We start from the raw sequence: 12,379 nt of genomic DNA, 5'->3' as shown, positions 1-12,379 counted from the left end.
TTCCCCTGGAGGCCTCCCCCAACTCCTCGCCCAGGACCCCTTTCCCAACTGCAGGTCCAAACTAGCAGCTATTGGGAGAATAGGCAGTTCCTTCTCCCAGGTAGGGCAGGACATTTGAGGCCACGAGCTTTTCCAGTCTTACGTGTTTTGATGTACAAGGTTAAGAGCGTTTGGCGCCAGCCCTGAGCTTTCCCTGGTGCGGCCAATGAGAATAGAGTCATTCTTTGAACTTGGTGTGACCCGCCATCTCGCCCCTTTCTTTCCCCTTCTCTGACTTTTCGTGTGCTCACGGTGGAGAAGGGAGAAAGAGGGAGAGAAACGGAAACAGGAGGTGGTACCAAAGACGGTGGCTCGCTAACACCCCTTCCCTAGGCCCTGTTCCAGATTGCTGGAGAGTACAAGAGGCCAGGCCAGGGCCCTCTCAGCACGGGCCACCGGGGTCAGCGCGGATTCTCTGCTGGCAGAAGGCTCCCCCTCCCCCTCCTTGCCTAGCCACTCTGGCCAGAGCCGCCCTAGAACCCAGATCTGCTTTACGGACATTGGCCGGTTAATCTCTGCGCTCCCGCGTGGAGTGCAGGAAAATGGTGTGCAACTGCAGCCTGTTTGACCCCTTGGTCACCTACGCGGTGCCCTGAGGGTCCACAGGCTAGCCGGAGAGACCTTGGCAACCGGTACCCAGAGTTCTGGCCTCAAGGGTCTGCTCTGCAAACCCGATACGAGCTCGATGACTTTGCATGCAAATAATCTGGCCTTGCTTTTTTGGCTGCAGCGTTGGAACCAGAGCAATTTCTGACCCCTCACATCACCCCGCACACAAACACCCTTCAGTTGCCTATTTTTGACTGTAGCTCTAACTTAACCCTAGGGTCATCCCAGTTTGCCACTTCTCTAGCTTCCACCTCTCACTCCAGTGCGCCAGGGAAAGGGGGAGGAGGGCGTGGGTGTGGAGGAAAGTTTGCTGCGGGATTCAGAATCGAAAATGTCTACATGTTGCTAATGGTCTACAAACTTCCGCCAATTATGACTGACCTCCCAGACGCTGCCCCTGGAGGCTCGTGTTCTGCCAGGGAGGCCACGGCGAAGCTAGGATCAAAAGCAGGAAGGTGCGAACTCTTCTTCGTCGTTACGCGCCCGCCGCGCCCCCCTCCTGGTGGGTGATAAACCCACTCTGGCGCCGGCCTTGCGCTGGGTGATTAATTTGCGAACAAACAAAAGGGGCCTGGTGGCCACTGCATTAGGGTTAAACATTGGCCAGAGTCTTGCTTCGGCTTGTGGCAGGCCTGGCCTCCTGGAGAAGCTACAAGGTTAGCGGGCCTCGAGCCCCCTCGTGAGCTTCCAGCTGCTACGGGTTCTGTTTCTGGACTCCTTGATTGAACGTAGCCAGTCTTTCCAACAAAATCGGAAAATGGGTGAAAGATGGGGACCCATTACCCCTAGTAGAAATATTCTCTCGCTTTTGGCAGTAGGATTTTTTTTTCCCTTCCCACTATAAGGGCCTGGGATTTTGAAAAAGATAAAAACACTATAATACCGGCAGCTTCTGAGGCAAAAGAGGAGATATGGGGCTTCAAAAGTGGGGGTGGGTGGGTGAGAAGGGGATTATGCCTCAGCCAACTGTCCCAGGAGGCATGGCAAGCCAGAGAAACGGGAAGGCGCCTCTGCAATGTTCCATTTTCCCTATGGCACCTCCTGCCTCACACTTTAAAGGGGATAGACACACTGACCCTTTTGTGACCGAATGGTGTTTATCTGAAATTTAAGGGCGGGGGGAGGGAAAGGATGGGGAGTAAGCAGGGTGGTTGGCTAGAACTGCTCTAGAAAGTCTCTTTGCTTGTGTGAGGTCTGGCTGGACTCCGTGAGACGTGCTGTTACACTGTTACACTCTTATGCCCTCTTAAACCTTCGCTCCTGTTCACCACACAGCTTTATTCAGTCCGAGGTGTCTGTCTATCGGCTATCTTGGCGGCTGTAGGGCAAGGGGTTTCTCCTGGGGGTCTGGGGCCTGAGGATGAATTTAGGAGAAGTCAAGACATTAACTTTTCCACGGAAGAGAAGTTCTTGGTAGCCTGGCAGGGCAGAAATGGCTCTTTGGGGGCCTGATGTCCTGGCTGATTTGATCCTAGGATCTTAGTCCCTTTGACACTGGTACACTTTAAGACTGCCTGGAGCTGCTGGGCAGTGGTGGCACTCCCAGCACTTGGGAGGCAGGGGCAGGCGGACTTCTGAGGCCAGCCTGGTCTACAGAGTGAGTTCCAGGACAGCTGAGGCTACACAGAGAAACCCTGTCTCAAAAAAACAAAACAAAACAGAAACAAACAAACAAACAAACAAACAAACAAAAAGACTGCCTGGAGCTGAGTGTAGGATCCCCATTCTCCTTTCCTGTTCTCTGTTGGTGGACAGGATTTCTTTATTGTCGGGGGTCCAGCCTGGCCTCTTTCCGGACACCTGGTGTACCTTAACACTTCAGGTCCCCTCCCAGCCAGCACAACAACATACGTATCTGCCCCCGCCCCCCATACACTGGTCTGCCATCTTAGACAGAGCCTGAATTGGGGGGAGGGGGGCTCCCTTACCTCCTGTTCTCTAAAACTTACTGGGAGAGCTTGGCTCTCCCTGGGCTAGTGACTTGGTGCTTTGAGGAAGGGTTTGCTAGCATCCTTGAAAAGTTGCCTAGTACAAGCACAACCCTTTGTGCTGGATAACAGGGCAAAGAATAGCACCTCTTTCCTTTTCCTCCTTCTAGCCTTCCCCTCTTGTTCTTTTTTTCTTCCTTCTTTCTTTTCTTGTTCTTCCTTTCTTCTCCCCGCCCCCCCCACCCCGTGTCTCTGTTCCTGTCCAAAAAGAGTTATCTGAATGCACAAGTGTGACCCTTCTCTGGCTTTCCTTCCCTGTTCTTCTTCTCATCCTCTTGGGTCCCAGGTTCCATTTCTGTCCCTTAGCACCCAGTTCTTGATGCTTCTCTTGTGCCTTTGTGGTTTTTAGGTTTTGTTTTGTTTTGTTTTGTTTTTGATTTGCCATCTGTCTGTTTCCCCAAGATATTTCGGCTCTTTCTAAGCCCCCCCCCCCATCCCCATCATTGTGACTCATCCCACACACATACACACACACTTTTCCAGTAACTTTGACAGACTGGAGATACCACTTCCCAGGGTCCTAACAAACACCTTTGCCTCCTGGCTTTGGCTGGTGGCAGATAAAGACACTCTGCTTGGCCCCATTTGGTCTCAACTGCAAGTTTCACCTTCTCTTAACTTTTCCAAAGTCACTTTAAAGGGGGTGGGGACTGTATCTGATTCCTATGCCCAGGGATCTGCTCCCCTCTCTAAGGCAAGAGCCCAGAGTGAGGAGTTGTAGCCCAGGCTCTAAAGCCCAGCTCTTGGCTCCCGGCTTGCTGCATAACAGCATGCCTTTCCTGTAAGGCGTTTCTTCTCTGTCCTCTGACACTCTTCTACATTATTGATCAGGGAGATCCAGTACTAGAGTCTGAGGCGGTGATTGAGCGAGACAATGGTCCGCACTCTCCAGCTTGAGGAAGCCAGCTCTTTAGTTGCCAAGCTTTTCTTGGTGCCGGTTGGTTTACCTCCTGCTTCTAAGAGGTCATTCTTTATGTACTCACGGTGCCTATCCTACCTCCTGTTAATGGAAATATGGTTCTGGCAGAGGTGAAATGGAGGAATTTCACCCTCCACATTATTCTTGTTAGCATTCACCTCTCATCAGAGAGGATCATCTCTGAAAATGGCAAATTTGAACATAGCTAGTGATTCAGATAGGTAGAAGTGGGGGGCAGTAAGGAGGGGAAAATGTGGGAGTCTGGGGTGTGTGTGTGTGTGTGTGTGATGGCTTTATTCATCTTCAGAGCTCCTCCCTCCAGGAAAAGGAACTAATTAACTGTGGTTTCCTAATGTCAAGCCCACCAACATCTAGATCCAGTCTCTGTCTCTGTGTGCATGTGTGTGTTTTACTCAATAAAAAAAAAACAGGTAACACAATGGATATTGCTCACTCTAGCAGGAGTGAGCTCACAAGGAAAGAAAGAGCTGTGATTTCTTTCTTTCTTTTAATTTGACCTAGAATCTACAAGATGCAGGCCAGAGCTGACTCTTACCCCGCAGGGATTTTGACCACCCCACATCCCTCTTTCTTCAATACCATCTTTCCAGATTAGGATGTAAACAGTCTCTCAATGATCCACACCAGACTGAAAGAGAGACAGAGAGAGGCAGAAAGAGACAGAGAGTGGGGACACACACACACACACACACACACACACACACACACAGAGAGAGAGAGAGAGAGAGAGAGAGAGAGAGAGAGAGAGAGAGAGAGAGAGAAGAGAGTCCTTTTAAGAGAATGAAAGAAAAAAAACCATGGCAGTCTCCAGCCCTCACCTGAAGATTGAAGATGCCATTCAGAACTCAGTTTTACGGCTTTTGCTGGTGTTCCTTATTAAATGCCAGGACTCCTGAGGTCTCAGAGTGTTACCCTCTGGGAGCAGACAGGGCAGGGAGGACAAGAGGAGAGTGTAAGGGAGAAAGCATGGCAAATTCAGTGGCCACTACTGTCAGGAAGGTTGACAGGCCCAAGAAAGATGGGTGCCTCCAAATCTGCTGAACTAACTGTCCCCTGGTTGCCTAGAACACGTTCTTTTAATCTGAATACACTATCCATTACCGTGCCCCCCCCCGCCCCCCATACTGGGTTTCAATTATACCGGGACAGAGCCCAGAGTTCACTGGTGCCTGATGTAGCTTCATTTATCTCTAAGAAAGACACAAATGAAAGCAGCAGGGAACACAGGCGTTGTCATTGTGCTCCGCCCCCCCCCCCACTTCCTCCTCTCTCCTGTCTGTTAGCTTTCTCCTACCTCTTTGCCAGACACCCAGCTTGCTCATGGACCCAATGGTAAGGGTTGTATGACTCCCAAAGGTGGTTAGGGTGACCAGAGAGGGAGAGCCTGTGGTACTCAGAATAGCCCCCAAAGATGGAGCTGTCCTCTGGGGGTAATCGCAGCTTTGGCGGCACAGTCATCTGAAGGGCTCCTGCTGAAGATGCATTACGTCTCTCTCTTCGAATTGTCCTAGGGAGATGCAAAAACGTTAATCTTTTCCAAAGCCATCTTCGGAAGTCCTGGGGCATGCAGCTAATGAGCCTGGTTTGCTGATATTACTGGCAGGTAGGGGGCTTGACAATTTGTTGCCCACCCTTAGATTTAAGATTCTCAGTCCAGGTCTGGGTTGCCCAGAAACATCTCTCCCATAGCCAGGCAAACTGGCCATACCCATTTCTCAGAAACGTGGATTAAGTCCCAGCCCTTGGGCTACCTCCACCTTCTCTACCTGTGGATACTGTTCAGCAAGGGGAGTGCTACATATAGACTCATTTCCCTGAAAATCCTATTCATCCCCTGCTCACCCTGAAGGACTGGAGGCCTCTACTATGGGTGACTTTAGTTTCACCCAGCCACCCAGTCTTCCCAGTATGTACACCTGATCCTGCATATTTTAGCTGCCCTACATTTTGTGTGGTATGGAAGGAATGACCAGTGCCCACTGGAGGCCTTAGGCAAGATCTTAGAATCCCTTAAAGGTCCCTAATTTGAAGTTTGAATACACACAGCTTGGAGAAGTTTCTCATTTCTTCCTTCTTCAGGGAGGAGGGGTTGTCATTTATCTTTTAGGGGAAGGACAGGGAAACGGGTAATAAGAGAACATTGGGTTGTGAGGGCGCTTCTCCTGAGAGTTTCTTTCTCTGAATAGAGTCCACCTCCTGCAGCGGAGAGAAACCTGCGCTCTTTCCCTGGCCTCCCTAGGAAGAGGCTGTGGGTGAGGGGCAGCCGAAGCACCCCAGAAGCGACTTTCAGTAGTTTTCCTAGGAGCTAGAGGTCTCACAGAATGTCCCTCCCTCCTTACCCAAACTCCTAGCCCCGAAGGTGCAGCAGCCTCTGTTCAGATCCAGGCCTTGCAGAACGCGAACCCAGAAAACACTCTCTGCCTCCGATTTCAACTGCATCCGGGGGTGGAGCAGGGTGCCTTGGTTCTCTCTTCCAAAAGTCACTTTGGTGCTCAGAGTTGCCACAACACCCAGCTGGTCTTTCCCAGTGACTACGATCGTGACCGGGTTCACAGGGACCCGGGAACCCGCGCAGGTGATTAAGAGCAGGTTACCTGCTCTGTTCCTGCAGCTGCGGGCCCCAGCGGCACCAGCACCTCTCTAGCTGGGTATACTGGTCTTTTTTTTTTTTTTTTTTTTTGATCTTTGAAAACAAAAAGCGACATTGTAGCGATGCAAGGAGAAGCGCCCCCTCCCCCCAAGACTGTCATCATTTTTTAAAAAATCATTTATTTCTATTTTTCCTTTTCACGGTGAACTTCAGTATCCGCTTGCAAAGAACAAGCCGGGTTTGAGTGGAGGAAAGTCTTGCAGGGTGGGGAGATACGCAAACAATAAAAAAAATATTGAGAGAGATACAGGCATGCACCTTCAGTCTCTCAAGTATGGGACAAGCAACTGTCCCTTGGATAGAGACCGGAGAAAGAGGCGAGGTGAACAGCGGGGTGGGGGCGAGTTGAAAGCCGGGAGAATGCGTCCTTGCCCGCTGCTGCTGGGTGCTTTTACGCGTTTTTTTCTTTTCGTTTTTGACGGCCTCTAATTCCGGAAACAAGTTAACCTTACAGTCCAAGAGTTACTGTATAGACAGACCTTCCTGGATCCCTGCTCCCCGGTGCCCAAGCCAAAGGTTCAGGGGGAAAAGGTAGGAAGGGCCCCTACTTCTTTTGGCTTTGCTTTTGAAACATCTCCTGGTGTTCGGAGCTTTTCACGTGTCTAAGGGTTCCCGGAGCTTGGGTTTGGGGAAAGGTTTGGAGAAGGGGCAGGGATAGCCTCTGAGTTGGGTAGGGGTGGGGCTGGAGGAATTGTCTTTTTTTTTCCCTCCCAGCTAGGCCTTGATGGGGATGCGGGAGACGCATTATTAAACCCAGACGCGCGAGGTCCAGGAGTTGGGGGCCATGAGGAAAAGATTTACAATTAAACCAATTGGGGCCGAATACAACCATCCAAAGTTCGCAGGTGTAAATATCGCCTCGAATTTTTTTCTTTTTTTTCTTTTTCTTTTTTCTTTTTCCTTTTCATTCTAAGTGGCTTCCTCCACCCCCACCCCTGCCCTGCACACACTGTAGTCTTTTTGAAAGCAGGAGGAAGAGGAGGAAACACGGTCCAGTGGAGTTAAGATTTTTCTATTAGACAAGTTAAAATATGACGGAATTTTTTTCACTTTTATGTTCGTGCATTCATGCCCTGAGTAACCTCGACAGGCTTCTCTGTTTCATTTCTCCATCTAGAATTTAAGAATTGTTGAAGTCGGTGAAAGGCCTTTTGGCTGTAGACTATGATGTTTTTAAAGGACTAGAATAGATTTGTGTGCTCGTGTGCATGTATGTATATGTATAACAGATATTAGAGTGAAAGAATTTTTTAAAAAGTATCTATCTATCTATCTAATCTAGTCTTTCTAGGAGGAATGAAGGGGGCAGGGAACTGGGATCAAGAGAGTTCTTGGTTGGGATATCAGAAGACAGGCTTCAGATTCAAATCTAGAGCAGTTGGTCTGGCTCTCGGTCTGGACTCTGAAGATCTGAACATCAAGAGTAGATCCGCCTAATGCCTGCGGAGTTTACTGCGACGCGCTTCGGTGCAACTGGGAGCTTGTGTTCCATTGCGCTATTTAAACGTCAGAGAATATCACATCTGTATTTCTCAAATGTTCTTTGTGGGCATGGGTGTATACATATGGGCTTTCTAAGTAGCCCAGAATATGAAATTAAATCTCTGATTAAAAAACTCATTGCAATCGCACCCCACGGGCACACGCCTATTTGATCCATATAGACAGAGTTAAATTAACGCTGTAACTACACACTTACCCTCTCTTGGAGCAATAAAGTCTGTCTGTTACAAATTACCAGGGAATTGGAGAATATGCCCTTCTTGCCGACATTCAGTGTTTTTAAGTCTCCCACTAACCCGCTCAATAATATATGTAATGTGTGTGTGCCTAGGCACGTTTCCAAAAAAATTAGCGATAACATCCCTCATGTATGAAAGTAGTGTTTTTCCGCCTTTGCTTTCAGGATTAGGTGCAGGGAGAAGCTGCCTTTGGGGAAGCGCCGGAGCAGGGGGATGAAGTTTTCCCAAATCTGCTTGCATGTAAGGGCAGAGGCAGGCGCCCGACTTCAGCCAGTATAAGGTCATGGGTGCTACAATTAGGAAGACAGGACTTAACATGTCTGCCGTGCCGGGAGCTGCAAGCGTCACCCAGCACAGGTTGAATCCTCAATCTGCCACAGGGAAGTCTCCGGGGAGTAGTGTTGCAAATACCCCCCCCCCTCTTTTGAACCATTCCCTGCCAGTTGTACACGTTGTGTGTAAATAATAGGGTTGAACCCCATCAACCCTAGGCAGAGCGAGGACAGAGAGGGGTACCTTACTTTGAGGATGAAGAGATGGGGAGGAACTGCTGGGCACTAGGGAACCCCTCCACTTTTTGCTTCGGGAGAGGCTCTGGGGACCACCGAAGAAGGTGCCTTTGCCGTGTCGCCCGCTGGATGGCGCTGGGGAAAATTTGGCGTACGGGAGCCTGGTTCTCCGTGTGCCTCCCGTGGACTGAGAGAATCTCTGGGGACACATTAGGTTGTGGAGAAAGGCTTCGCTTTTGAGCCTCACCCTCAGCAGTTGCAGAGGCCAAAGCTAGGAAGGCCAGGGAGGAAGAGGGTCATTTAATGAGTGACAGATCTGGAAAGTGAATCCTCTGGGGAGGCTGGAAAAGACCAGGATTCATCACAGACTCAGGAGGCCGCCAGGAAATACTCTGAGACTCCACCTGTTCTAGTTCCGTGCTAGTTGAATGGTGGTGGTGATGGTGGGAGAATACAGCAAGAACCTAGGTGCCAAAAGGCACTTGGTTTCCCAGATCCCATAGCACTGTGCCCCTTTTTGCAAAGTTTGGTTCTCCCATCCTTCCTCACTCTCCGGCTGCTGGGCAGAAGTGAGGGACTCACAGGAGGCACACTAGGAAATGGGAGGGAACGGGGAGGGGGGTGGGGTGGGGGTGGACGCTGGACTGGGAACATCCACTCTGGATTTCAGGATTCCTACTTTTAAGGGGTCCAGGATATCTTGGGGTCTGGACAGTGCAGGTTGTCAGATGGCTTCAGTGGTCCTAGAAGAGACTCCATCAAAGTCATTAAAACTTCAGACTATAGGCTGGAGAGATGGCTCAGTGGCTAAGAGCAATTGTTGCTCTTGCAAAGGACTCAGGTTGAGTTCTCAGAACCTACATAATGGCTAACAATGATTTTGTTCTAGGGGATAAGACTCTTTCGTGGGCGCCCCTAAATACATGCAGGCAAGACACTCATAGGCAGAAAATAAACAAGTAAATAAATCTTTTTAAAAACAACTTTAAACCTCAGGCTAAAAGTGGCTCTTGTCATCCCAACACTGAGCAAACAGGGTCAGGAGGACCCTTGCAAGATCTTGGTTAGCCTACTCTACACAGGGACTTTGAAGCCAGTCAGGGCTACACATCAAGATTTTGTCACAAAACCATGGCTGGTTCAATGCAAGAGAGAAGCTTGGTCTACCACATTGGAAAGACTTCAAACATTTCAAACATGTGCTGGGACTTGAACTTGAAGTCCAGGTGATTTACAGAGCAGAGGAGAGAGAGAGAGAGAGAGAGAGAGAGAGAGAGAGAGAGAGAGAGAGAGAGAGTCTTTTCTGTCTCACTCACAGAGCTTCGGAGGTATGGCGGGAGACCTGGCTTTCCTATCAGTTTTATCAGAGCCAGGTTTTAAGTAAGTGGTCATTCGAGGATGAAAAGAATGTCAAAGAAGACACAGAGACTAAAGGGGGAATACTCATTTGGGCTGCCTGTGGTGGTATATGCTGCTGAGGCAGGAGGATTACAGCAAGTTGGAGATCTGCTTGGGCACTATAGCAAGAAAAAGCAACAACAACAACACAACAAAAGAATTGTGTCTAGTTCCAAAAATACATTTTAAGGGAATTAGTGCTTCTCCAAACGGATTCTAATGTGCAGAACAGGACCAGGAAAAACAAACCTATTTTGAGATGATAGAAAGAAAGCTTGGTGTAAGTGTTGGAAAACGGGGGGCAACATTCCACAAGTGTTTGCTGAGTAGATTCTAAGTCCTGGACGCTGCACACCATTCTGGAAGCTCATGGGAGGAAGGGTTCCTTCCAGGTTGGCCATCCTGAGTTTTCTTTGCTGGGGTTAAAAAAAGAATACTTTTTAGCCCATTTTGAAGACAAGAAAACAGAAGATCTAGGAAGCATGGGGTGGAAGGAGAGACAGTTAACTCCAAGGTCTTAAAAAAGGTAGCACTAGACAGTGGCAAGGTGACGCTGGGCAGGTTTTCAGTCCTGGGAAGGTTAGCTGCTGGGAACTTCGGAAACTAGGTCCGACAGCCAGGTCCCCACAGGGTGAAGCGCATCACCATTCGGACTGCTCCAGAACTGTGATCTAACTGCTTCCACTCAGTGTGAGCACTTTGCTTCTGAGTGGACTGAGACCTCCTCGCAAACCTCTAAGAGGCTCACTCCACAGCACCGCTGTTGAAATAGCAGGGAATCCCACAATCCTTTTTCCCACTCCTGTCAGTCCCACTCCCCATCAGTGTCCCAATGCCTTAGAGCACTTTCCAGGTAACTCGATCCTTGAGTGTTTGTTGATTGGCTGGATAGACGAATTCTCCTTTAATTTTTTTTTTCAGGACACACATGAGAAGTTGGTTTATGTGTGTGTGTGTGTTTTGTTTTTTTGTTTTTGCTTGTTTGTTTGTGAATGAATAAAGGTGAGACTGGTGGATAAGGCAGGAGTGATTTTGATATCTTCTGGTGCCTGAGAAAGCCACTTTCCAGCAGCTTTGGGAAGGAAGGCACTTTGACTTTGTCTATATTTTCACCCTATACTTCGTTAGGATGAGGGAGAGAGCCCACCCCACTGTGAGGTCAACTTAATAGACTGGGATCTTCTCCCTCCACTGAAACTGACAGTTCTTCCTCATGGCTGCCTGCTGGGTTCCACCCAGAAGGTGGCTTTTCATGTCTAGCTCCCAGGAAGCTGAGTGTCCAGTCTAGCTACATTCTGATGAGCCTTCAGGCAGCCAAGGCTGGGAATCACATCTCACTCCCATCCTGGATAGAGGGCTTGAACGTATCACCTGGTCCTCGGACTTCCCAGACATGGGCAGATTCCCTCCTTGAATCTCTAGGGTTCCAATCAGACTCCAGACCATCTCTGCTCCCAGTTGCTCACTCAAATAAGTTTTTTTTTTTTTTTCCCGACAATTATTTGAGAAATTCTCCCGGGAACAAGAATGGCCACAGTTTTCTCACACCCCAGATGCATTTTTGTTGCTCTTCGGAAGAGGCAGGTAATTTCACGGAGAAGCTCATTTGCCCCAGGTAACTTACTGACACACTGGGGCACCTAGAAGCCCATAGCTGCACAGCCAGTTTCTTCTTGAGCCTTTTTAATCTCAATGGGGATGCTTGGTTGATGACTGGGTATTACTCTCACCCCCTCGCCCCACCCCCACCCCCATTACTGTAGAATCACTCACTATGCAGCAACCTTGAACTTCCAATCCCCCTGCCTCCACTCCATCTCCCCAGTGCTAGGGATTCGCGTGCTGATCAACCCCAGAGCTTCCTGTGTTCTAGGCAAGCACTCTACCAGTGGAACCACACCCAAGTTGGTATCTCACTGGCTTTGGGGCTTGGTCCAGAAGAGCTGCGAAATTGGTGGTGGTCAGGGAAGTGGCTGGAGGACAAAACCTAAATTTTGGAAATGGAGATTTTCAAGATTTTTAAAAAAATGTACAGACAAGTGTGTGTGTGTGTGTGTGTGTGTGTGTGCGCGCGCGCGCGCTATAGTCCAGATCGATATAGTCCAGACAGCACTTCACAAAGGGGCTCCAGGCGGTGCCTCCTCAACACAGCCTCTTCCCCACCGCCCGTCGGGAATTAATTGAGCCCTGAAAGAAGGAACCAAGGAGCTCCAGATAATTAGTCAAGAAATGAATCAAGCCCCAGCGGTCTGGCCAGGACTCCTAGGGCGCTGGTTTTGTGCAAGCCCGAATGGGTCACTGGGTCGGTGGGGAGCTGGTCTTGGGCCGGGTGTGGCGCGGCGGGAAGCTCGGCTTGGACGCCTGGGCCCGGCGCCCTGAGCACCGGCTCCTCCTTCTGTCTGTCTGTTTCGGTCTGTCCCCCACCCCACCCCCCCACCCCCGTTTCTTTCTTCCCCTCTGATCTTGGCCGTCACCCCCCTCTTCTTTCCGGTTCTCTCCAGTCC

General features: G+C 49.7%; 1 long non-coding RNA gene across 2 annotated transcripts in view; it reads left to right on the top strand.

The window, feature by feature from the left end:
* Positions 1 to 12,379, top strand: part of LOC110295429 — a 59,282-nt gene that overhangs the window by 1,912 nt on the left and 44,991 nt on the right. The window lies entirely within an intron of this gene.

The sequence above is a fragment of the Mus caroli genome, chromosome 5, assembly GCF_900094665.2.
Source record: "Mus caroli chromosome 5, CAROLI_EIJ_v1.1, whole genome shotgun sequence".
NCBI classification, from domain to species: Eukaryota; Metazoa; Chordata; class Mammalia; order Rodentia; family Muridae; genus Mus; species Mus caroli.
This window is presented reverse-complemented; position numbering and strand designations above follow the sequence as displayed.